This window comes from Cyrtonyx montezumae, unplaced genomic scaffold (genome assembly GCF_038088225.1).
Source record: "Cyrtonyx montezumae isolate F1298 unplaced genomic scaffold, pur_monq_1.0 scaffold_2, whole genome shotgun sequence".
Lineage (NCBI taxonomy): Eukaryota > Metazoa > Chordata > Aves > Galliformes > Odontophoridae > Cyrtonyx > Cyrtonyx montezumae.
Window position 1 is genome coordinate 35,744,435 of NW_027071936.1, and position 4,817 is coordinate 35,749,251.

The following is a 4,817-nucleotide window of genomic DNA, read 5'->3' on the forward strand; positions in this document are numbered from 1 at the left end:
GGACCTGCAGAACAGAGCAGGGAGATGGCTGCCACCCCTTCCAGCAGCACCAGTAAGCACTGGCGGAGCAATAGATGCAGATGCCTGCCTGATGGGTGCTTACAGCACAGTCAGTGGTGGAGCAGAAGGAAAAGCTTTCTGTCTGAGCTGTCTGAAACAAAATGTGTGGAAATATGTCTTCTATTTTTTCTTCTTGCTTAATGAACTCCTCCCATAATTCAAAGTGATGTGGTTGGAAACAGCCTCTGAAAATGTTTATGAAGCTGGTGAAGCTGTAAGCTTTGGGAAGGGAAAGGCAGAAACACATGCAGCCAGGCACAGCTGGCTCTGCATCTCAGCAGCTGAATTCTCCTCTGCTGCAGCTTGGGGTGGCTGGATCCCAGCTGGCAGCACTAGGCAGAGCATGCCAGTGGCCCAGGAAGCAGAGGGCAGAAGCAATGCGCTCATGCAGAAGCAGAGGGAGGCAGGTGGAGTGAGGCAGGGCTGGCACTCATCGCCACAGAGCCCAAGGCAGGGGCTAGGCAGCGGGGCTGTGCCTAGCACTGCAGATGGACACCAGGAAGAGAAGAAATTAAATGGAGAGACATACAGAACAAATTGGGGCAGGACATGGCGCCAAGAGCAGCTAGAGTATGGGGAGGGCAAGCATGAGGTGCAGAGCCCTAGGTCCAAACTCAGACATGCACTGCCAGGACATATCAACTGCACCCCACTTCTGCAGGGCTTCCACACAGACAGCCATAGAACATGGGGAATTGCAGGTGTGTCAGTGTTTGTGGGGTGTCCACCATGTGCTCAAGCAATGGGCAAGTGCTCTGAGGAGCGGCAGAGGTACCACTGCTGTGTTTGTGACTCTCAGCTGGCCAAGAAAGCTGTTGAAAACTAACTCAACAGGAACAGCAATCTAATAAGGTATAGCATTCAGGTGAGGGTACTTGAAACAGATTAAAGGCCACAGTCAGGCTCAATTCCCATCCCTCAAGAAAACACTGGGGTGGAATTTCTGCTGTCTGCCCTTCCCTTCATTGCTCTCCTCAAGTTCCACCTTGTTTTTTCTCCAACTACTTCTGTATTGCAAATGCCTTCCTGAGAGAGGGGTTTTTAGAAAACAGGGTACCTGTGGGCATGGAGGCAGCACACAAGCACAGGGCAAGGGTAGCTGAGAGCTGTGGTGGCAGCATGTAGGGCTGTGGGCCCCTCCTAGGGCTTCTCCCTCATCCCAGATGAGGAATCCAGCTGGCAGGCATGGACACAGAGCAAGGGGAAGCCAGTGGCAGGGTTGGAGGCACAGCTGAAGCATGGTGCTCTGGCAGAGTGACAGCCCTGCAATGTAGAGATGTCTGAGCTTGATGACAACAGCCAGGCAGGTGTGTGGGGCAAGCCAAGCCCTCTCCTCCCACCCTGCTGGGTCTAGAAAAGCTGGGCTGGTTGCTGGTTATCCATCAGGGAAAAGAAAAGCGTTCCCCTCTGCCATGATCACTGTCACACACCTATGCTAGCGTTCCTTGCTCTGCTCACCATGCCGACATCTGCTAATTGATTCATCTGATTACACAGCCCTGCGCGGCTGGGCGTGCGGCTGTCCCATGAGTACCTCCCAGGTTGGGATGGAGCGTCCCTGCCATCTGGCCCTGGCTCCACTCCTTTGTGTAATTGATTTCTCCCAACTCCTGTCCCCCAGGGAGCCCTCTACAGAAGCTGTGGTGCGGCTGTGTCTCAGACACACAGCCAGGCAGGCAGGAGGCTGCTAACAGCGAGCAAGAGCACCTCACAGCCCTAGCACAGATATGTTCATAACCAGATGGTCTGCAACAGTGTGCTAAAGTTGAGACACTTCACAAAATAAAACAGCACAATGCTAAGAGCATCCCAGCTTACAGGCACCCTCTGACTTGACTGTGTTGCAGCCACAGCCCTGCTCCAGCCTTACAGGACTGCAGCCTGGGCGAGCGTGTGGGGCTGTGCTGTGGGGCTGAGAGCCCTGTGGCTTTGTGAGCAGCATGGCGTGCGAGCCGCACAAAGAGCAGAGGGGGCTTAGTGGGGAAGCTTAAATTAGTGTAGAAGTGCAGCACGTGGCTTGCTGGGATTGCAGGGATTTAACTCACCGGGAAACTGCTGGATCCGTAACAGGGATATAGGCAAGGCGGCAAGAGAGAGGTTTCTCTTCAAGTAGGTTTTTCCAAAGAACTAAATAAACAGCGAGGGCACTTAGTGTAATAAATAGCGATTTACAGCAGCAGGAACAACAATGTGGTGGAACCACACAGACCAGTGCAATAAACTGCACGCTAGCACTCAGAAGGAAGACAGCCTTTTGAGACTTGTCACTAGGGGCAATGAGCTGCATCATAAAATCAGCTGAAAATGCACCAGAGAACTTTAAACTGCATCAGCATCCTTTACACAGATGCATGCTGTAAGCTGTGTTTAGTAACAGCTGCAGCACTGTGTGGCAGCTGGGAGCTGAAAACAACCCTGCGGGCAGCGTGTGGCAAATGCAGGACCTGAGAGTGGAGCTGAGCAGCAGAACCAGCACAGAGTTCTGGTGAGCCCTGTGACAACCACTAGTCAGCTTTCTGTCAGTGCCAATGCATCTCAACAAGCAGCACTCTGAGGTGAGGTCATGCTGAAAACTAAAAGTGGGTCCAAAAATTATGGCACAGCTGTCTAGACAAAAGTGCTTTCTAAGGACACACCACCAAAAAAACTTTGGCTGCCACTTTTGAAATATGGGGGTTGGACTCGATAATCTCTAGAGGTCCCTTCCAGTCCCTGCAATTCTGTGATACAGACTATTATACATTGCAGTGAAGATTCAGGCAATTGATGCAGTTTAAAGCAGAAATGATGGAAAAAAACACCTGTGCCATTTCTGGTTGGAGTTTGGGTTACAGTAACTTCTTACATCAAGTGTGATGACCAAAAGGACAAAGGTCTCACAGAGAGCAGCAGTGTGTTGCTGCAGTTGCCTCTAATGGGAGCTGGGACTCAGAACAAGAGGGAGGGAGGGAGTGGAGGATGGAGGGAGGGAGGGACTGGGTGGGTCACAGAGAAATGATCTCTTTAGTAAGAAACGAACCATAGTGTGACATTTCGGAGCCCTTGGGCTAGAAGACCAAAAGATCTGTCAAGAGAAAGGAATTTTTTATGCTATACTGTGGACAGGAGAGAGCCTGGGAGTCAGTTGGGCCAGTTGAAGATTACAATTAGCTTCAGAAGCTCGAGGAAAGAGAGGATGTAATTGATGCATTCAATACAGCAAGCATAACAATCATTTGTTTCTTAGACAAAATTATCTGGGAAATTTTCCACGGCATTACTGTCCTGAAACACAAATTAGAGATCATCAGGCCTTTTCTCTCTGCAAATATATTATCCTAATTTCCATCTTGCTCAGGCTACCATCCGATTCCAGGGAGACTAATGAAGAGGAAGCAAAGACCTGATGAGTTCCACACGGAGGCTACATTTATGGATTAATCCCAACAGGGAGCAAATCAACCTTATTCCCAGAGTGCTCAGTTGGGACTCAACACAATCAGTTAAGGAACGGGTAGTTATTTATGACTGTGGCTGTTTTGACTTTCAAATAAACATTTTAATTATTATGAGTGCTTCGCTGGAACTTAGAGTATGAGTCCCGTTTTAATTTTGATGGCAGCCATGCCGTGCTCTCCTCCCTCCTAATCCCAAACCACTCCATTCATTATGATACACTGCAAGTGATTCTCATCATCATGCCTATAACATTTGAAAGTGTTGGCCAAAAGCAAAACTGGTCAGGTTGCAAAGAAGGAAACTCACGTGCTCTGTACTTGCAGCGAGGAGGTCTGGCTGAGCTTCATGTGTCTGCCAGGAAGGAATGGCTTGCTTTACCAATAGCACTCCTCAGTATCCCACTAATACACATGAAAAGATCATCCTCATAGAGGTACCAACTCTGAAATCCGTTTGCACACCCTGATCCATTCTTGTGCAGTATTTTTTCTACGCCAGCCTTTCCAAGCAACTGTCACTGTCTGTCAGTAAGAGAGAGCCCAAACATTTATTTTTCCTTCAGCACATAGCAGTGAGCACACAAGCCCAAGGCACCCTCCGCTGTTCTCCATCCTGTGGATTTGTGCAGGAGTTTTCTGCAACCTTCCCCATTAACTGTGCCCCAAATAATAGGTTGAGCTTTGTGGTCAGGTTTGACAACTTGAGGAAAAAGAAAAAGCAGAAAAGGACAACTTGCTTAAAATTATTTAGTCTCACATCAAAGGTTTCAGTAACTGAGCTCATATTATCCTCTACAGAAAGCAAATCTGGTTTCCTGCTTCAGTATACACACACTTGTGCTTTCCTAGAGCTTTTACTTTGCTTGCCAATATGCGGAGGCTTTGCCACATGAGAGAGATGAGATGATGACCAAACAACAACAAAATTCATTTGCTAGGGGATGTACATATTATTTATTTATTTTACTTCTCCGGCTTAAAGATGAGGTGTTTTCTTTTGGTAAAGCTGCATATACCGACTGGCATTGGCTGTATTAAAATAAGGAAGAGCCTCAATCAAAGAGCCTCTCCTAAGGCAAGCTTTCTTGTTAATATGCACCAACATGAAAGGCTTTCTTTTCATCCTATACAACTACAGTGTGTGTAAATTGCAGGGGGCTCATTGGCATAAATCTTGGCTGTGACCTCTGAGGTAAACTGGATTTACATTACTTTCTGACAAGAATTAAATGAAGGCCTTGTGGATATATGAACAGCCTTCTAGACTGCAACAGATGGGCATGAATGTGCTCCCTAGGCAAACTATCAGTGACATCTGTG